The sequence below is a fragment of the Gopherus evgoodei genome, chromosome 2, assembly GCF_007399415.2.
Source record: "Gopherus evgoodei ecotype Sinaloan lineage chromosome 2, rGopEvg1_v1.p, whole genome shotgun sequence".
Taxonomy (NCBI): Eukaryota; Metazoa; Chordata; order Testudines; family Testudinidae; genus Gopherus; species Gopherus evgoodei.
Genome location: NC_044323.1, coordinates 213199971 through 213222297, shown reverse-complemented (window position 1 = coordinate 213222297; position 22327 = coordinate 213199971).

Genomic DNA, 22327 nt, shown 5'->3' with positions numbered 1-22327 from the left:
TGAGCAACTAAGGTTAGGATTGCAACCCCCCCCCTTCCTTTTTCTAGGGTAGCCTAATTCAGTGATTCTCAACCAGAGATACATGTACTCTCGGGGTATGCAGAGGTCTTCCAGGGGGTACATCAACTCATCTAGATATTTGCCTAGTTTTACAACAGGCTACATAAAAAGCACTAGCCAAGTTAGTACAAATTAAAATTTCATACAGACAATTGCTTGTTTATACTGCTCTATATACTATTATATGGTAAGTAAGTGCATTTATTATTCCAATTGATTTATTTTATAATTATATGGTTAAATGAAAAAGTCAGCAATTTGTCAGTAATAGAGTGGCTGTGACACTTTTGTATTTTTACATCTGATTTTGTAAGTAAGTAGTTTTTAAGTGAGGTAAAACTTGGGGGTATGTAAGACAAATCAAACTCCTGAAAGGAGCACAGTAGGTTTGGAACGGTTGAGAACCACTGGCCTAATTTTCTTGCCACTATATCATGACCATGGAGCCTATACTCATGGAATGTCCTGTGAACAGTACAGGTCTGTGAAAATTCGTATGGATTGCAGGACAGTTCTGACCTCAGTAATGCACATAAACTACCCACTGGTTAACACTACAAACTGATTCTTCTGCTATGTCATTGCAGCATGTTGGGATTAAACAGTGTTAAACTCTCTAAAATCCTCGGTTTATACCCTCTATTCTACACTCAGCCCCTAAGGACCTTGCTTCCCAGCCCCCTACTAGTCCATTGACCATGACTGTTGCCTGAACTCTGATTCCCACGTCAGCCTCTGGCACCACCTCAGTCTTACTCAGTAATAGAGATTTTTGTTTTTTTCCATCAGCAGAGATCCCTTGTTGAGTATACAGTTAACTCTTACCATCTCTGTGGAGCAAAGTGATCAAAAGGGCGACATTTTCATCCTGCCTCTGATTTAGCGTTGCTGCTTTTGTGCTGACTGCATTTTGCACAAGCAGGTTAGGGACACGAGAAGCATAATTTGTTCGTACAAATCAGGTTCACGCTCATTTTTCTAGTACAGCCCATCACAAAAAAAAAAAGGGAGGCTTGTTCTGAAAATGTATTCCTTCTACCCTGGGTCATCATGGACCTGGAGGCCACAAAAAAGCAATCTGGCCATGGGTGCATCATGGGCCAGAACCTCAGTCTTAATCTAAAAGTCCAAATTAATGTAATTTCATTGAAGTCCATTTACTTAAGTAAATGGAGCTATGATGCTCTACACCAACTGAAGAACTGACCCCTTGTATCCAATTGCAGTGATATATATGGATCACTCTCATGGTGCATTTTTGGTGGTGTATGTTAGTAAAAATTTTCCAAATCTCAGGTGGCAATGTTAAAACAAGGTAGCGCTCTCTTCTTGAGGAGAATGTATGGCATGCTACATCTTTGTTTTGTTTTCTTCCTGACATTTTCTTTTTGTGTTACAGGGATTTGCAGAGAAGAGAATCAAACAGGTCACATTAAGAACAAAGCACAAATTTGAAAACTGCCCTGTGTTTTCATAAAAGGCAAAGTTCTGAAGGGTAATCACATTCAGAAATGATGTGATTAAATGTTAGCAGGTTGTTATGGTGACTGCAGTCTTTTCCAAAATGGCTATCCATAATCATAGTGCATTTAATTAACAATATATTAACTAACCCAAACAGTCTTTGTCATTAAAGAATTATTCATGTGTATTGCTAAATTAAATTCTTTCTCCATAGAAATAGTCTACTGTATTTTATAAACACTGAAACTGAATTTAAGCAATAAACAGGAGCGTACTTAATTTTGCTACTTTCTTTGGACCACAGTTGTCAGCAATGCCACGGTGTGACGCCTGTGCCCATTAAACTGGTGTAACTAATCTGAGGTAGTAAATAATGAATACCACAGTTGCCAGCAAAACTACACAGACGTGACAGAAAGGATAGACGCCAGGAGCCTCAGGCTTCTGCCGCTTGAGCTCTTGCTGTAGCAGTGTTAGGGCTTATATTTGAAGTGCACAAAAGTTCTTCTAGAACCCTGAATCCACTCCAAAATCAGGCTGGTTCTGAGTTCTAGTGCAATCCACAAACATCAGACCAACTCCTTGAAGTTCATCTTGAGGGTTCCCTAGCTTTTCCCTGTGGAGAGATTTACAGAGCTTCACTGCTCACGCATGAGTGTAGCAGCTCTGGAGGTGGGAGTGCTCCCAGATACCACCACCTTATGGAGATATAGGTCAAGTCTCCTTCTGCCTCCCAACAGCACCTTAGAATTTGGAAGGGACAGTGGCTCTCCTGCAGCAGTTTTTTTCCTGCCCAAGAAGACATGGGTGTGTTGGAGGAGCAGGAGTGTGGGCATAGGTTGCCTAAAGTGGGACTGGGGGGTGGGAGGGTTAGAGAACCTGAACCTCAGTGTCCGTGGAACCTGAACCCCTACCTGTTTAACCTCACTCTTTGTGGCCAACACAAATCAAACTCTGCAGGCTTCACCGACCCCTACTTACAACAGAAACTATCCATTAGAGGCAACAGCTGGTGCTTAACTCCATAAGTGGTGGAACCAAAATCCAAGCTCTGAATATCCTCGAACTGCAACAAAATGTGAATCTCAACTAAGGTGACCAGATGTCACCATTTTATAGGGACAGTCCTGATATTTGGGGCTTTGTCTTATTACCCCCCCATTACCTCCCAGCCCCCGTCCTGATTTTTCACACTTGCTGTCTGGTCACCTCAACACAGATCTGAACGTTGTGGATAAATCTATACTTCAGATTTCTATCAATGTAACTGAGAGCAGAATTTGGCTTCATCTCTAATTAACATGAGCAACACAGTGAACACACACACACTGAGGAGAGAACAGTATCCCTAACTATAGTCACCTAATTCCTTGGTGAATATTCTCAAACAGAGCCAGTTTCTCCAAGAGTGAGAAAGTTGGCGTCACCAGGAAAATATAATTTTTATAGCATTACATTTGTCCTCATTTGATTGTTTTATAACTACAGTTTACAAATGAAGGGCCTGATAAAGAGCCAACTTAAACCAATTTTGCACAGGTGCAACCTTTGCTGACATCTGTGGAGTTCCTTTTTACTTACACCATTGTCAGCGAGATAAGAATCAAGCCTGATGGTGTTATTACTAGCCTTCCTTTAAATATCAGTTAGAATTTCTCTTTCCTGTGTAATTTAGCTTTTCCAAAAGTGGTATGTCTGGTGTTCAATTTATGAGTTGCCTTTTTTGCTTGGGCAGACTGGCTAATTGTTTCTGGATTCTCAAAAAATGCTTAAGGTAGAGCAGACAGAATATCAGCATGGGGAGGGGGAGGGCGGGAAATGGTCAGTGACTTACTCTGCACCTCCTGCCTTTCGTCAGCTAATGCCCTAATTCTGGCATTTGGTAGATAGTGGTGGGTTTATTTCCCACCTACTTAGACCTTGATGGAATCTGAAGGAAAACAAAATAGAATGTTACACACCACTCTATGGCCCCTCCCTCCCCCATAGCAAATGTTTCTTTAATTGGTTCAATTACACCCCACCCCCTCATCTTTCATCACTTCAGGAACGACTATTTGAAGCAAGCCATGTATAGAGATTTAGCTGACATTCAGTGACACTGGACTCTACAGTCCCTGAAATATGACTGATGTCACTTGTTACATTCCCTTTGTCCCCAGAGACCCAAGTCACTCCTGCCCTGGGGCATGCATTGACAATCTCAAGATAACACTCCTTTGACAGAGTCCAGGGGAACTGTACCAGGGACCGAAGTGATCTGCAGAAAGTTTCCAAGCTGGGCATTGTTTGTTAGTTATAGTCCACGTCTAATTTTTATGTTTGTCTTGCTGCAAAATGAGTGGTAAAATACTATTAGCATAATAATCTTGTTTTCTTTTCCATACTAGAAGAGTATATTTAGAGGTTTCTTCTGAACTGGAAAAAACTGTTCTGAGGGAGATGCTAATCCAGGGGTAGGCAACCTATCGCACGGGTGCCGAAGGTGGCACGCGAGCTGATTTTCAATGGCGCTCACACTGCCTGGGTCCAGGCCACTGGTCTGGGGGGCTCTGCATTTTAATTTAGTTTTAAATAAATCTTCTTAAACATTTTAAAAACATTATTTACTTCACATACAATAATAGTTTAGTTATATATTATAGACTTATTGAAAGAGACCTTCTAAAAATGTTAAAATGTATTACTGACACGCAAAATCTTAAATTAGAGTGAATAAATGAAGACTTGGCACACCACTGCTGAAAGGTTGCCAACCCCTACGCTAATCCTTCAAGTCTAGTTATGGACATAAATGTATCCTGCACACCTGACTCCCAAAAGTAATCCTTACTTCTGCATGTAGTCCCATTGCCTTCAATGAGACCAAGTACATTGGACCCTACAGTTTACATTGTCTTAAATTTAATCCCATTTAAACCAAATTATTTTACAAAAAACTCACCCTCATCTTGTATAAACTCCTTCTAAACTTCCAGCGTTCAGGTCTCTCTCTCTCTCTCTCTGTGTACACTTCTTTTGCTTACTTAATCAAGATGCACTGAGGGTGTTGGATTAATTTATGTTTCCCCCACTTCACAGACAGAGGCTAATGTCAGTCACAGGAGATAGTACAGGGCCTGATTTTTATACCCTTGCTCATATTGAGAAGCACCTTACTACATGAGTGACTCCACTGATTCCAATATGACTACTTGTGCGAGTAGGCACTATTCAGTGGTCAGGATCCAATCCCACGGAAGAGAGCAGGAGCCTTTCCACTGCCTCCAGTGGGCACTGGATCAGCCCCACTGTAAGTAAGGGGATCAGAATCTTTCCATTAGTAAATAGCAATGGACATACCTAATCAAATGTGGAGAACGAGTTTGGAGAATGCTTTCCCAAATCATACCAGAACCTCCTTGAGTCTGATATAAACTGGGCTAGAAATCTCACTAAAACAGGCTTCCTTGCAAATTTCCTGGCATTTCTTTCTCAAGCTGAAACCAGGAACTGGATAGTCACCTGAAAATTAAAACAGGGGGAGGGGGGCAAGTTTTGTGTATAACGCCACTTGAGTGGAGCGCAAGTGAGTAAATGCAATACAAGCTGGGGAACACAAGAGGGAGTTCAGACAAGACATCATTTAGATTTCAAGAAAATATGAGTTACTTGGCGTACAGGATAATGAGCAGAAAATAGGGGCCAAAAGACTTTGGAAGGCATGGCTTTTGTCCTTTCCTTTTATCCAGACACAGAGCACATTTTTTTCTAAAATAATCTTTATTATTATTTTTAAAGAGGAGTGAAATAATAGTTGGTCTTTTGAAGACCAGAGGCTAAACTAACTGATAAAATTCAGCTGCTATCTGGAATAAATGAAGCTGAAACTGCCAAAACAAGCATGCTCTTACTTCCTGTATGTGTGCACGAAAGGTTTTCACCAGGAACTTAGAAATCAGCAAACTAGACCTGGCATGAGCAAAAGAAGAGACATCTACAACTAGAAAATGTATTTCCCCAACTATTCAAGCTTTGTATTTATTCTTTTATTTTTAACTATTTATTAACTATAATAGGAAATCTGGGAGAGGAACTGGAGCAAAATGCTTTGTTTCTTCTGATCTGTCTAGCTGGAAACTTACAATTACAGGCTACATAAGGTCTATATGCACCGCCATGTGTGCTTACTCATGTGAGTATCCTCATTGCTCACTGATGAGAGTCAGGGGTCCACAATCTGTCCCATAAGGAGCAGTTAGCACCACTTGATCAGACAGCTCTCCACAGACCACCAGCAAGTCATCCGTGGACCATCAGTAGGCCTGGGACCAAAGTTTCGGAGGCTGAGTTAATTTTTGCAAGTACATTAAGAGCTAGGAATCTGAAATCATCATTTGTGATGTACCACATAAAGTTATCAGACAAAATATGCTAGTGAAGGAACCGGCTTTTGCAAGGATGGAAGGTTTCCCTTAAAAAGCAGGCAAGGCACCTGTTGGAGGTGGGACCTGGCAAGCTTCTGGATCTACAAATTCTTCTATCCAGACACAATTGTATAATAATTTACTGTTTATTCAATGTTTTGTCCTGAAGTTTGAACTCTGTCTTGATTGAGTGCCTTGGATAATCAGAAATAATCATAGAATCACAGACTGGAAGGGACCTCAGGAGGTCTCGTAGTCCAGTTTCCTACACTCAAGGCAGGACTAAGTTTAATCTAGACCATCCCTGACAGCTGATTGTCTAACCTGCTCTTAAAAACCTCCAGTAACGGAGATTCCAAAACCTTCCTAGGCAATTTATTCCAGTACTTAACTATCCTGACGGGTAGAAAATTTTTCCTAATGTCCAACCGAAAACACCTTTGCTGTAATTTAAACCCATTGCTTCTTGTTCTATCCTCAGAGGTTAAGAAGAACAATTTTTCTCCCTTCTCTTTTAATGTACTTGAAAAGTGTTATGTTCCCTCTCAGCCTTCTCTTCTCCAGACTAAACAAACCCAGTTCTTTCAATCTTCCCTCATAGGTCATGTTTTCTAGATCTTTTAACATTTTTGTTGCTCTCCACTGGACTTTCTCCAATTTGTCTGCATCTTTCCCAAAATGTGGTGCCCAGAACTGGACACAATACTCCAGTTGAGGCCTAATCAGCACAGAGTAGAGCGGAAGAATTAATTCTCATGTCTTGCTTACAATGTTTCTGCTAATACTTCCCAGAATGATGTTTGGGGTTTTTTGCAAGTGTTACACAGTTGACTCATATTTAGCTTGTGATCCACTCTAACCCGCAGATTGCTTTCCACAGCAGTCTTTCCTAGGCAGTCATTTCCTATTCAGAAGACATGCAACTGATTGTTTCTTCCTAAGTGGAATACTTTGCATTTGTCCTTATTGAATGCTCAAAGCCCATTAATGGTAAAAGCAGAATTAAAAATTGCAGTACACTACAGCATTCAATGGTGGTCCAATAATTCCTATAATGTGATTGTAAAGATAGTGATTGGGATCATTAGTATGGAGGACTGTTGTGGTTTTTGCAGCGATGAACTGTTACTTAGAAGGCCAAGTGTGATATAAAAGGCCCAAACAGCTGCAAGCTCTTTAATAAATAAATAAATAAATAAAATTGTGCATCAGTGAATGCGAAAATAAAGAGAGAGTCTCTGAAACACAGACTTCAATAGTGTTAAAATCCTAGCACATGAGCGGCTAATATATATTATATGAATGTGTGCGTGTTCATAATATGAAATTCCTTTTCATAACCTGCTGGTTTCTCACTAACTATCATTCTCTGCTGATTCACAAGAACAAAATTTGTATGTATTTGCATCATGTACGTGTCTTTTATTCCCCAAAAGACCTGGCAAACTGGTTTTACTTTGTTTGAGTCATCAGGTTTGTCTGGTATTGCAGATGCAGATGGTGAGTCAGGTTAATAACTGGCTGTTTATGAGCAAAAATCCCTGATTTCCACATGCATATTGGGATGCATAGATCAGGTGCAGCCAAAGTTGTTGCACATGCCTAATTTTGAAAATCTGGCCCATAATTTAGGGTTGTTTTAGACAAGTACAATTTTCCATTACAGAAGTTAACAAATTCCACAAATAAATTTGGGTTGCCATCTCTCACAGATGAGGATAGGAGCTGTGAAAATCTTTTCACTTGTCTATCCTCACATCAAAGCAGGCATGGGAATGAATTCCCAGTATGGTCCATGCTAAGGTCAAAAATATTCCGGTAAGGTGCTTGTGCGGTTTTTTTTTATTCTAAAATCAGGGTTTTCCCAGTGTTACTGGAAAGACACTTCTCAACTGTAAATAAACAGATGTCCAGCCTTACTCCATTACTTTCTATGACAGTGATTGTCAGTGATTGCATTTCGCTCAGAAGCACTCATCCTATTGCACTCTGCTGCTGCTTTCCAAAGCCATGTCTACACTAGTGAGCTTACAGCCGCCAGCTGTATCAATGCAACTGCGCTGCGGTAAGATGGTTCATGTAGCCACTCTGTGCTGACAGGACAGAGCTCTCCCATTGACAGAAGAAAACCACCTCCATGAGGGGCGATAGCTATGTCGGCGGAAGAAGCTCTCCTGCTCACATAGCACTGTGCATACTACCATTTATGCCAGCAAAATGTATGTCACTCAGCAGGGTGTTTGTTTCACACTGTGACAAGGTGTACCAACCCCACACAGGGCCAACAGGGCCTGACCAATCAGTGTGGGCCTAGGAGACCACACCTCTTTGACCCTGCTCTGCATGCTCTAGCTGGAAGGGACAAATGAAAGGAGGCAGCCCAGCTCAGTCTGGGCTGGCTGAGGAGGAGGAAGGACATGTGAGGCAGCCTCCTGTAGAGATGCCTATGACTCTTCAAGTGGTAGGAACCATGGACGTGGACTATGCTTCGGAGAATCAGCTGAGTGCAAAGACTGACTGGGATGCCGAGCTGCTGCCAGCCCAGGAGATACCTGAGATGTGCCTTGCTGTAGGAAGTAACCCAGAAATGTATAAGAAGCCACTGCTTAAATTTAAACCCTTAACTGGGAATTTCCTGGTTTCATAGTACCCTGAGTCAGAACCCAGCAGAGTAGGGTGGACCCGCATTCCTCTCCCCTCGCCACCAGGTGTGGCTACTGTTTGCTTTGCTCTACCCTGCCAGGGGGCTACAGACTGATTGTTGGTTCTGCCATGCCCAGAGAGTCAGAACCCCCAACTGCGAGTGCTTGTGCCAGCCAGGAGGCTCAAGGGCCAGAGACTGTTTGTTTGCTCAGCCCCACCAGGGGACCTGAGCTCTCCTTGTTGCAATTACCTGATCCCACAGGGAGTCTGGATGACTGTATGATGGGATGTACCAACCCCGCACTGGGCCAACAGGGGCAGTGCCGCTCGACACTCAGGGTCCCCCATGACACACAACATAAGTGGTAATGTAGACATGGCCTTAGTAATCTATTTCTGATAACATGGTGATTTTGGATGGATCCTTCACTTTGTCTTGTAAATACAGTGTATCATTCATGTTTCAGTCTGATGTAATTAATGTTTGTACGTTGCTTGGAAGATGAATGAGCTGCCACTGTTAAGTGCTATTACAATGATGATCAGTAAAGTCCAAATGCAGGCAATGTCTCATTAAGGAAAATAAAGGCTCTGTATCATGATGCATTACCATGCTGTGAGTATTGGATGGCTGGTACAACTGGCAGCACACCTTACCAACTGGTTTGTCGAATGGGCAACCAGCTGCCTTGCTAGCTCCTAAAAACATATTCAAACTGTGGATTTTTTAAAAATGATTTTGGATGTGCCATTGGATTTTCGTGAGTTATTTACATGAGGAATTATAGCTGTCCCCATACGCACTGTTGTTGTAGCCACATTGTCCCAGGATATCAAGAGAAACAAGGGGAGTGAAGTAATATCTTTTATTGGCCAGCTTCTCTTGGTGAGAGAGATAGGGTGACCAGATGTCCCGATTTTATAGGGACAGTCCTGATTTTGGGGTCTTTTTCTTATATAGGTCCCTATTACCCCCCACCCCCTTTCCTGATGTTTCACACTTGCTGTTTGGTCACCTTAGAGAGAGACAACACTTTTGAGCTTGCTCAGTGCTCCTGGGGAAGAGCGCTGCATAATCTTGAAAGCATTGACCCTCTCACCAACAGAAGATGGTCCAATAACAGATATTATCTCATCCACCTTGTCTCTCTCAACTATCCCAGTGATGTGCCTGTAGTGTGATCAGCAAATTCTTCTGTGACTGCTAAGTCCAGACCAGGCTTTAGGGAGATCCTGGGTGCTACTAGGTGGCTCACAACTGGAAACTAGAGTCAGAAATCTACACAGTCCTGTCCTTGTCTAGTGGCTTCAATAAAGAATCCCCTGTATAAAAGAAGATGTAAGCCTTGTGGCTGAAGTTTTAGAGGGTAAGGAGCTCTCTGATCTCTTTTGGTCACCAGGGGACAAATGCATACAGAGCTGCATCATCTGCATAAAACTTTTTACCCAGGACTCCACATGAACAGAAGCTCTAGAGGAGAAGGAGCTTTGGGCTAGATTCACAAAGGGGACTTAGGTATTACAATGCTGAACGCTGAATGACTATCTCCTACACATCCTGCCACCTTGTGGAATTCATAACCCTGAGTTAGGCACCCCCCAGGGTGCCCTATATATTCATAGATTCTAGGACTGGAAGGGACCTTGAGAGGTCATCGAGTCCAGTCCCCTGCCCTCATGGCAGGCCCAAATAGTGTTTAGAACATCCCAGATAGACATTTATCTAACCTCCTCTTAAATATCTCCAGAGATGGAGATTCCACAACCTCCCTAGGCAATTTATTCCAGTGTTTAACCACCCTAACAGTTATTCTTAGTGATGCTATACAATTTAACAGTTGATCCTGTATTTATGACTGGAATTTTAGTTTAATTTTTAAACTAAGCCCCTTGAATTATGTATTCTTGTGGTGCTTTTTCCTGATGATGTTGGTGTGTCTGAGGGGTTTCTTTATGTGGTGTATGTGGGTCCCACAATTCCCCAATTTTGGTATTAATTGCTTGGGATACATTGTCCACCAATGCATATGCACTATGTGTTACACTTGAGGTCCCTAAACACCTTTTGTTAGTTGGATTATATTGTATGGGGAGAGTTAGGTACCTAAAAAAGGGATTAAAAAAAGCCAGCATGCTAAGTGGGAAGCTGCCTAAGCTGACCAATAAGACATGCCAATGAGAAAGGTAGAGCCAGATCCCCACCTCTGAAAGGTACTTAGTTGCCTAACTCCTCTCTGGTTTCACAGCTGTGAACCCCCTCTTGGAGTTAGGTGCCTAAGCCAGGTCAGCAATTTCCCTCAAATATATATATGAGAGAGAGAGACACGGACACAGACACAGACACACACCTCATTATAGCCAATTGATTAGGACATTCCCCTGGGATGTGGGGGGAGTCAGGTTCATGTCCCTGCTCCAAGTCAGGCACAGCAGAGATTTGAAAACATCTCAGGGGAGTGCCCTAACCACTGGGCCATTGGCTGTGGCAGTATAGACATAAGCATGCCAGTCAGCCAATCGGAAAAAGTCTCCTCCGTGGCTACCTTTTGTGGGGTGTGTGGGGGAGCGGGGAAAGGGAGGGTGGCTGTGCTAGGAACATATTTACTGGATCAGGATGCACAGGTAAGATAGGGAATCCCTAGCCTGAGAATCCCTCCAGGGCTTACATGCCAAGCTGCTCAGGGCTATCATTCTGAGGGTGGGTCTATATCTGAGCTGGGAGGTGGGATTCCCTGCTCATGTACACATACTTGTGCTAACCATGCTCAAGCTGGCACCTAAAAATAGCAGTGTCAGCAGCAGCAGAGGCAGCAGCTTAAGCGAGCTGCCTGAATATATAGCCAAGAGGTTGGGTGGGTCTGTACTTGAGGTGACTAGCCCGAGCTGCTGTCCATGCTGCTGTGGACACACTGCTATTTTTAGGTGCTAGGTGGAGCACAGCTAGTGTGGGTACTTCTACTAGTGTGGGTACTTCTCGGAATCACACCTCTCTGCTCAAATGTAGACATGCCCTTAGGCAATTTTGCATATGCCCACCAGCAGAAACTTAAGCACCTATGGGACTATAGGCAGCAACTAAGCAAGGGTTCTGTGAATGCCATTGGTGCCTACATGTTGGACATAGGTGCCTAAAGTGGTATTTAGGTGCCTAAGGCTCTTTGTGAATTTAGTCCTTCCCACCTCTATCAAGTGGCAAACAGGAGGAAATACAGCTACGAGAGAGCAACATTTGCATAATTTTTCTACCCAAGATTCCTTTAGTCACACTTTGGGAGCCGCCATAGCTGAAGTGAGAGAGAGGAGAAAAGTGCTCCTACCTCTCCTACCTTGTGTCAAGGGGTCAGTACAAGTGTCCTATATGTATTATTGGTTCCTCTTTCCTGAGAATCCTGTGCTCTTGAGAGGACTTTGTGGGGAGAAGTGATGGAGACTGAGGACTTCACAATGGGTGATGACATAGAGGTGATTTCTTGATGGGGCACAACATATAGAGGGTTCTTTGTTAAAGCAGCAGAGTACAACAGCAGACCTGAGTGAACTCCAGGAAAGCCCTTCCCATCCAGCCACTAAATACAGATGAAATCACTATAGCTAGATTAGGTGGTAGAGCCTCTAGACAAGAGCAGGGGCCTCCCCAGGGACTGGAGACAGGCCTGCCAAAGCTCAGCTTGGGACTCAGGGACTATGCTATTCCCCAACACCAAGCTATGAATGGGGTTTAGTAGATGGAGCAGGGGAAGTGATGTGGTAAAGGGTCATGTGCCTATTGACCATTCACACCAGTGGTTAGGGTACCAAGTTAATTGACTACTGTAAAAGTTACTCTGTTACTTATTCATTTACATATATTTATTGCTGTGTTTTCCCAAGCTGATGCTATGTTCCTCCCAGTAATATTTTCCTTGGTTCATGCACAGGCTTAGAGCTGGTGAGTGGGGAAGTATTGCCAGTTAAGGGCACCAGGGAAAGTTTAGTGATTGCAGAAATTCTAGATAGGGGGGCTCAAGCTGATGATTGGTTAGTTTTAAGAGGGACCCTAAGCTATTTGAACCCAGTTCTTATTGCTGCTGACAACGCCTAGCAGAAAGGTTACACGTATAATGAGTATTCTTTACTAAAGCCACAGGACACAGACAGGACCCTGTAGTACAGAGTCACTACTTATTTGTCACTGAAATCCTTCCTTAAGCTCGACTTCTACCAGTATGCCTACAAGAAACAGCCAATCTCACAATGAATTGTAACCTTGTAATCTCACCGATTTTCCCCCTTTCCAACCTCCTTACTTGTCACTCCTTTCATTGCATCATGATGGAGGCTAGACTGTGAGCGCTTTGAGGCAGAGGCCATGTCTTCTTATCTGCAATGTGAAGTGGTGCTTTGAATCACGATGAAGCCTGGAAGAGACTGTGATCCAAATTTCAGAGCCCTTTAAAGAGACAACCTAGAAGGCAGGGAACAGATTTGCCAATATTTCTGCCGATGGTCATCCTTTTGGGGCTCTGACACTCCTTCACTACGGTGAAGCACCAAACCAAGGTACTGAGCAGTGAAAAAGACAGGAGCTTAAACTCAGTAGCTAAGCATTTCAGTAGAGTCGACTCTGGAGAAGGCTACAGTGTATTCCACTTTGAGTTGCTCTCATTCAGCAAGGGATCATGACAGGGAAATGCCAAAGTCACCAGATGTAGATTGGCTGAATAGTACCAGAAAAAACTGTCAATACTGGAGAAGGGAAAGGGGGGTGGAGAATTAAAGACAGCATCTTTATGTGATTCAGCCTCTGATATACATAGTCTGCTTGGAAATATTGAGCGTGTAACGCTGCTAGTGGAAAATAACTTAACTAATATATGGTGCCCTGAGACCAAACTGCCACTGTACCTCACTAAGTCCACTATTCCATGCACAAGAGACTGCACTGAGAGGTGGAAGTACAGCGTTATTAAACATCTGAGCATTGTAAGGGGGAAGACATATAAGTAGAATTCTCTACAGCTTACAGACCTGGCTATGAGAAACAGGAGAAAGCAGCAGATGCTTTTTTGCTCCCACAAAAGGCACATGGTGTATTGTGCTGTACTTATTGTACTGAAGGGTAATTTTTAAATCCAGCAAATTTTAACTGTTCAGTTGTAGTCTCAGAAACGGAAAGCTGATTTGTATTATTGCATTTCCCTAAAACACCTTAGACTGAGTACCTCTCAAACTCTTAGGGCAGTAAATCCCATCTCAGTAGTGCTTGGGGTGGAGCTAGGGTGACAAGACAGCAAATATGAAAAATCGGGATGGGGGTGGGGGGCAATAGGAGCCTATATAAGAAAAAGACCGAAAAATCAGGACTATCCCTATAAAATTGGGACATCTGGTCACCCTAGGTGGAGCCCAGAGGTTCTAGTCCATTGCAGGAGCTGCTGCAAGGTGCAAGAGTCAGACTATGCCCTTTCTGTTTTGACTGTTCTGTGAGGAAGAGAGGAGAGAAGCAACAGGGACCACTAGATGGGAGAGCCAGGATGGAGCAAAGCTTTCAAATCTCTGCCCTACTGTAGAAAGCTCCTGCTACTACTGGGGCCTTTGGAAAGAAACTAGGGGCTGTTTGGAATCTCTTTCCTAGCATCTTATCTGCTTGCAGTTCCCCCCTCCTTCACCCCCTCATCCCCTATTCCGGATTCACTGCAGTCCCTGCAGCAGTACCTATAGGACTGCACCCTTACATTCAAATAACTAGCAATTGACAGCAGCACAACACATCGGAGGATACATAGCTCCTGTTGTGTCTTGCCACACCAGTTTCATTGAGATGACGGCTCTCTGATACTGCAGAAGAGAGTGCAGGATTTGCCCCACAATCCATTTTTGCATTTTACTATCAATATATTGACAGAAAAATATTTTACTTTCTATTATTTATCCATGAGCAATTCTTTATCCACATTAATTGGCAGTATTTGCATAGGATTGGATAAAACAGATAAGATCTTCAACCTGGCATACAGTAGACGAGTTTGCTGTAATTATGGTGGTAGCTGTCACCACGTCTGTTATAGCTCTACAATACGGATATAAGTATTATTGAATACTATGGCTTAGTTAGCTAGCTAAGGAACAGCTGAGGATTGATCAGAGTTTCTATTATCTAGGGCCAGATCCTCAGCTGGTATAAATTGGCATAGCTCCATCTCCCAGATTTTAGGGGGTAACAAAATGATAGTATAATCTATAAAGTTGCATCAGGTGGAAATTTAGCATATAGATTATTTTATCACATGAATTTTTATTTTTTTTTTTAAAGAGAAAGAAAATATTTTGGGGACCAAGTAGTACACACACAGCTTTTGGAAAATCTGAGTTTCAGAGAGATCACAAATGACAGCAAGTCTGCTGCCCCCATCTTCACATCAAACCTTTATTCACATCAAACCTTTATATAGTTTGGCACTATCCAAAATGGGCCTGATCCAAAGTCCATTGATGTCAATGGAAAACTTCCACTGGCTTCACTGGGCTTTGAATCAGAACCTAGAATTAACAATCTCTGCCCAACAGAGGTCTTGGATTGGGACAGCTGGGATGCTGCAGGTCAAAACTAAAGTACTGATGCTGAATGTACAGAATCTGTCCCATAATTCGTAAGGAGAGAGGTGACCTGAAAAGAAAAAAAACTTGGCATGTTCTTAGTCTGTACAAAGAAGGCCTGGATTTATTTTTTTCAAGCAAGAAGGTAGGAGGAAGGGGGAGTTTCTGCTAGATTTTTTTTTACAGTAGACATTGTCTAATTGAAGATTTCTGATGACTGAAACTTGTTCATGACATCAGTAATACCAAGCTAGTGAAACCTGTTTAACCGAAAGGTTTGATTTCTTGTTTTTGGGGGCACTGCCAGCATGAAATCAGCCCATTATAGGAGATAGTTAAATGTTTTCAGACCCTTCACCTGTCCATGAATGCTTGTGCCAATTTTACAATCACATTCTCTTACTTAAAGAAGATATTTCTCTCTCTCTCCTTCTGCTGTCTGAAAGATCCACACAACCAGGGGAACAAACAGCCAATGGGAGGAAGTGGTGGGGAGAGCTCTGGAAATGGGTGGCAGAAGGAAGTAGGAAGAAGTCAGAGAATATTTAAAATAGCCTCTTCAATATGACAGTGACAATTTAAAGTAAATGGAATTCATCTCTAGTTTAAATATGCATAATGTTCCGTGGTATGTTCAATGTATTAGTATGTATACAGCGCTGTGGCTAATACACAAGCCTTTTGCTAGCAAAGAGCCTTTGAATCCCAAGTGTTACATTACAGGGCACATCTTTGTAAGGTGAAAGGATTTTGCTTATTAGAAATACATTTAATGGGTCATAAATAACATGTTATATACTCAGTAGCAGCCATTTGAGAGTTTCAGGTTTGGAGAAGGAAACCAACAGTAAGCAGGATCCATCAAAGACTTTCAAGGCTGGGGTAGGGGAATTTGTAAGCCCAGAAGGGAAGTAGCAGCATTAATTGGGAACTACAGGTGAATTTCAGTGACAGGTGCACAACCAGTGGGAACTCTTGGAAAATTTCAGCCCCAGAAAGTTTTAGGCTTAGAAGGATAATGACAAAGCAAGTGAGAACCATCAGATTTTGGACTCAGATTGGAAGCAAGCTGTGACGGTTCTCAGGATCCCCAGGACTAAGCCATCTTGCTACCGCCCCTGCCTCTAGCACAGTGGTTCTCAAACTTCTGTACTGGTGACCCCTTTCACATAGCAAGCCTCTGAGTGCGACCCTCCCCCCCTTATAAATTAAAAACATTTTAATATATTTAACACCATTATAAATGCTGGAGGTAAAGCGGGGTTTGGAGTGGAGGCTGACAGCTCTTGACCAGCCATGTAATAGCCTCATGACCTTCTGAGGGGTCCTGACCTCCAATCTGAGAACCCTTGCTCTAGCACAAGAGACTTGCTGGTGCTTACCTGGGTGTCAGTGAAGCATCAACACGGAATGTTAAGCCTGGAAAAGAAGCAGCCAAATCATTTGGGAATTTCACCAGCACTGGTGATTTTTATCACAAGTCTCACACTAGTTGGTGTGTTCATTAAAGCACACAGCTCCTGGAGTACCGTGATGAGATGAGAACAATGGCTTTAAATTTAAAAAAAAAAAAGGTAAATTTCTAATCCTCATGGTTCTGACAAAGGACTTGAAAATGTGACCTGAGTGCATCCTAAAGTTCAAAAGCCAGACAACAAATAAAAAAGGGACTCCAAGGGTTTTCCCCCTAAATCTCAGGTTTTGAACCAACGGTACAGTTCTGGGGGGTCAGTCTCATGACTTTTGAATGCTTAGGGTTGGTGATACTGAGTTCAAGGAGGGAATTGCAGAACAAGTGGAACCCACTAATGCCGTTCAAATTCAGGAAGAGAACAGCAGGGTGAACTTGAACCCTCAGGGAGTTTCAGGCCCAGAAGAGGAGCAGCAGAGTTTGAATCGGCAGAGAACGTCAACCCCAGGAGTGGAATTGCAGCACCAGCTTATGTTACTGGAAAGATTCAAACTCAGCAGAGTAAGTGGGAATCTTCAGGGAAATTCTGGCTCAATAACAAAGCAAGCGTGAATCATCTGGGGTTACAGACAGAGGAAGGCACCGGACAAATATTGAGGATATTTTGCAGGTCTCTCAGTGCAAAGTATTAGTCTCAGTGGTGCCTGGTACAAGTCAGCTCTTTATTATTTTTTTCTGCCTTTTTCCACCCCCCCTCCCCTTTTTTTGGCTGTAGCATATTAAAACTAAAAACAACAATGGAAGTTACACATAAAAGCACTTTTATCCTGTTGATAACTAGGGCCACAATTCAAACACTTGCTCACATGACATCACTCATTAATGTCAATGGGACTACCCATGTGAGTAAAGTTAAGCACAGGTGTAGATCTCCACAGGATTGTGGGCTAAACACACAGTGAAAAGGTATCCAGGATCTCCCAACAGACCAATCTGATCCATGGAGTAACCTCAGTACTTCCATGGCTCTTTAAACCAAGGATAAACTTGGCCCCACATGTTTAGAGATGCTTGCAATATTTAAGAACAGCAGCATTTGTTAAAGATGGAGGGGGAGCCTCAGTGTTGAGTTTCCTTCCCTTGTTTTTATTTTTAATGTGTGACTATTTGCTTGACCAGGAGTGTGATAATGATATACCCCTTTATTCTGTAAAATATTCTTTTCATCTTCCCGAATAGTATTCATTATTTACAACTAGTGAGAGAACCTTTGCTTCCAAGGGCAGAAATGGAAAGTATTTAATTACCATGTATAGTTAGTTACATGGTGATTGGGATAAAATAATTCACTCACTATTCCCAGAAGACTCTCCCAAAGTGCCTTGAGAGAAGAGGGGGAGGCTGGCTGATGAACGTAATCTCAAGAAGAACACTGTTGTGGAATTCAGCAGTTGGAGCCAGATGGCAAGTTTGCACTGAATAACACTTTTTTTTTAATAGCTGTGAAACTCCTCTGTCTGCACATGGCTTTGCTGAATGACAGCACAGAGTACTTTTAATTTATCTGGTGTTATACTAAGGTTATTCCTGCAGAAGGTTTCCCTTGTTTTTCACCTAGGCTAAGGGCCTGATTTCAGTACCAAAGCCAATGTTTAAATATCTGTGAAAGTTCAAAAAGGCAAATGGGGCGGAGGTGTGGGAGGGGAAATACTAAAAAAATGTAAAGAGAAAAATGAGTTTAGCAGAGTGCTAACACCAAGCTGCACCCTGTTTTGCTCAGCACAGCATTCTGAAAAGTCGTTTAGTTTGTGACTCCGGCACCAGGCCAGATTCTACCCTTTGATATGCGTATGTAACTTCTATTGAACTCAATGGGATTTGCATGCACATATCTGAGGACAGAATTATGGGAATCAGTGTTAGAAGCAGTTAATCAATTTCCATCTCACTTTAAAGCATGGTTACAGTCATGAAAGTGTTATAAAATGTGTTGCCATAACAATACACACACATCAGCTTTCTGTTAGCCCAATTCTGAAAGTTGTTCTATGGTATTAACTTTTATTCTTTGATATATAAAGTATTTTCCATAAGCTGAGTTATGATAAAGGGAAGCAGATTTTGAATCTTCTGACTCCAGACATATAAAATTTCAACTATAATATTCATTAACATGGCTTCTCTCTGCCATTTAATTTTCTTTTGTTTTAATTTATTTATATATATACACACACGTACGTAAATTAAAACAAATCAAATAAGTGCAAGTGAGTTTGAGAGTGTATAATGAGATTCAAATAAATGCGCAGAACGTACACTCATACATGTAGGATCACATGTTCAAATAACTGCCAGATTGTAGGAGAAGGGACAGGATTTGCCAAGAGGCATGGATGTCCCCATACACAGAAATGGTATCCCTGCTGGGCAGGGATGAGGACAAAATTAGTGGACACCATAAGGGAAATGCATACAACTCAAATAGCATGGAGGACAGCTCTGTGGAACTCCACTGTGTGTTGTAGAACACTAGAGGAGGGACAGGAGTGAGGCTGTTTAATCCACTGCTAAATGGATCCACCTGCCATTACTCCTAGCCTAGTGGAATATGTCTGGAGGTGAGGATTTCTTACACCCTCAGCCACCAGGAAGCCTCTCAGTACACAGACCAACTACTTGGGCTGTGCATTAATCTAAGAATTTACTTCTCTGTTGGCTTCATTATCTGTTGCCCTGCAGTTGTGTAGTCACATACACCAGTGCAAAGTGAGTACAAAGCTGGGTAAAGTACTACCAAATTATAATGAGAGTATTTTACTCATACTTTGCATTGGTATAAATTATTGCACAAAGTACAGGACAATTGAGAATCAAGCCTTGTATATTTATTTAAATGCTTGGAGCGCAAGTTATAAGCATGTATTTCTAAACCAAATCTTCTACAGCCTTTCAAAGGCACTTGTTTTTGCTGAGGGCTAAGTCTACAGGAATTTTTGAACCTTTTAAATAAGGCTTGAGTTATAGTACTACACTACAACGACACTAACTGTCCAGAAATGGTGGGGCTTTATAAACTGCAGGGCTTTAGATCATTGCAAGAGAATACTGTAAAGTATAAAAGTACACAAACAAACTGCCAAATGTAATTCTATCAGACTTTCTACATCCAACCTTTGCGATGAGAATAAAGGTAATTAAAAACAACAACAACACAACAACAACAAGCAGCAAAGTTCTTTGGGCCAGAGACTGGCTTTCTGTTATGCATTTGCACCGGGCCCAACATAATGGGCCCTCATCCCAAACTGTGACCCAACATGCTACCCCAAATACAAATAAATAATAAACACCTGAAGATAGGAACTGAGAATGAAAGTGCCTCCTGAACCATAACAGTCTTCCTCCTAACGAGGTACTAGAATAGGGATTGGCAACCTTTGGCATGCGGCTCACCAGAGTAAGCACCCTGGCGGGCCAGGCCAGTTTGTTTACCTGCCGCGTCAGCAGGTTCGGCCAATCGCAACTCCCACTGGCCACGGTTCGCCGCTCCAAGCCAATGGGGACAGTAGGAAGCGGCGGCCAGCACATCCCTTGGCCCGCGCCGCTTCCCGCAGCCCCCATTGGCCTGGAGCAGCGAACCGCGGCCAGTGGGAGTCGCGATCAGCCGAACCTGCGGACGCGGCAGGTAAGCAAACTGGCCCAGCCCTCCAGGGTGCTTACCCTGGGGGGTCGCGGGCCAAAGGTTCCCGATGCTTGCACTAGAACAGTGGTTCTTACCCTTTACTACAGCCTTCACCCCTTTGGTTCTTAAAATATGTTCTCACTCCCCCACAATTAGCTTAAAATATTTTCTCACACACCTACAATTAGCTTAAAAACTTAAAAATAATTTTTTGTTTGTATATTATATTGTTTGTATATGACAGTAATCATTAAATGTATAATGTTAAAAAATACATAGGTTTGATGAAACAAAGTAGTTGTACTTTCGTGCCTGTGCTTAATTTGTGTTTTCGATGATTTACCTTCTAAAAAAATCTGGCAGGTCTCGCACCCCAAGAAAGAGTATCTTGCATCCCCAAGAGGTGTGTGCACCCCAGGTTAAGAACCACTGCACTAGAACTACTGGCTCTATATATGATCCTTCTCCTCAGATAAGGCCATCTACTGGTTGAGTAATACTACTAATGCTCAGTTTAAAGAGTGAAATTCACCCTTTGTTAAGGGCTAGCACAAGGCCCATGCAATATCTAAGTCCCACTTATGTTTTCAGAATGGGGCTTAAGTGGTGCACAGCCCTTGTGCTCATTCTCTTAATGGGGTGAATTTCACACAGAGGAAATAATTTGAAACTTGTCACTAGAACAGGCTGAGATTTTTTTTTTTAAGTATTTTCACAGATAATGTAGGTGGGAGGAAAGCAAAACGTTTTTGGTTCATTCAAAGTTTCAGAATTTTTAATAAATAAAATATTTGAAGCAAAATGAAAAAAAAAATCACACACTTTACTCCATTTCCTTACTTTTTTTCTCCTTGGAAGGAGAAATGAAGGAGTTTGTTCCTTTTCCTTGTTTCCTACTCCCCCTTAATTATTTTTCACGCAGGAAAAATTATTAATAAAGTGTAAAAACAGGGGAAATTTTATTTAAAATAATAAAGTTTGGTAGAATAAAAAAAAATAATGTTTTTTAAGAAAAAGTTTGACAAAAAACGTGGATCATCTAAAATGCAGTTAATGGTCAGAATACTGACTATATAACATTATAAAAATTGTTACTCAAACTATTTGCTCCTTGCGTGTCTTCAAGTCATACTTTATTGACTGTAAACAAGTTTTTACTGCTGACAGCTCTGCAGAGCCAATATAGTGCTGGAAGAGTGAGACAAATGTTATTCTGGCACACACAACATCAGCATAACTGTCAACTAATTTCTTATAGAAGACAATTAAAATTCTATCTATTACATTTTCACTAATAATAAAATTACATGGCTTGATTTTCAGATCCTGGGTTCAGTTTATAGGCCTCACATTTAGAAAAGCCAACCTTTGACTACTGTACTGAGCATATTAGATAGGGAAGCTACTGAGAGAATAAACAAGGAACCCCACTTAGCCATTTTTAGACATGTCAGGATATAATCCCCACTGAACCTTAGCGTCCAAAAGATGGGGTACCAGTATGAATTCCTCTAAGCTCAATTACCAGCTTAGTACTTGTAGCGCTGCCACCAACCAGGAATTCCAATGCCTGGTACACTCCGATCTCCCCCCCCAAAACCTGGTCCGGGGAACCCCAAGACCCAGACCCTCTGGATCTTAACACAAGGAAAGTAAACCCTTTCCCTCACCGTTGCCTCTCCCAGACTTCCCCTCCCTGGGTTACCCTGGAAGATCACTGTGCTTCAAACTCCTTGAATCTTAAAACAGAGAGGAAAATTCACCTTCCTTCCTCCTTCTTTCTCCCCCTCCCAGACTCTCCCAGAGAGAGAAAGTTATCCTGACACAGAGAGAAAATTAACTTCTCTCTCCCTCTTCCCTCCTTTCTCCCCACCAATTCCCTGGTGAATCCAGACCCTGTCCCCTGGGATCTCACACCAGAATAAAAAAAAAATCAGGTTCTTAAACAAGAAAAGCTTTTAATTAAAGAAAGAAAAAACAGTAAAAATTATCTTTGTAAATTTAAGATGGAATATGTTATGGAGTCTTTCAGCTATAGACACTGGGAATACTCTCCCAGCCAAAGTATACAAGTACAAAGTAAAA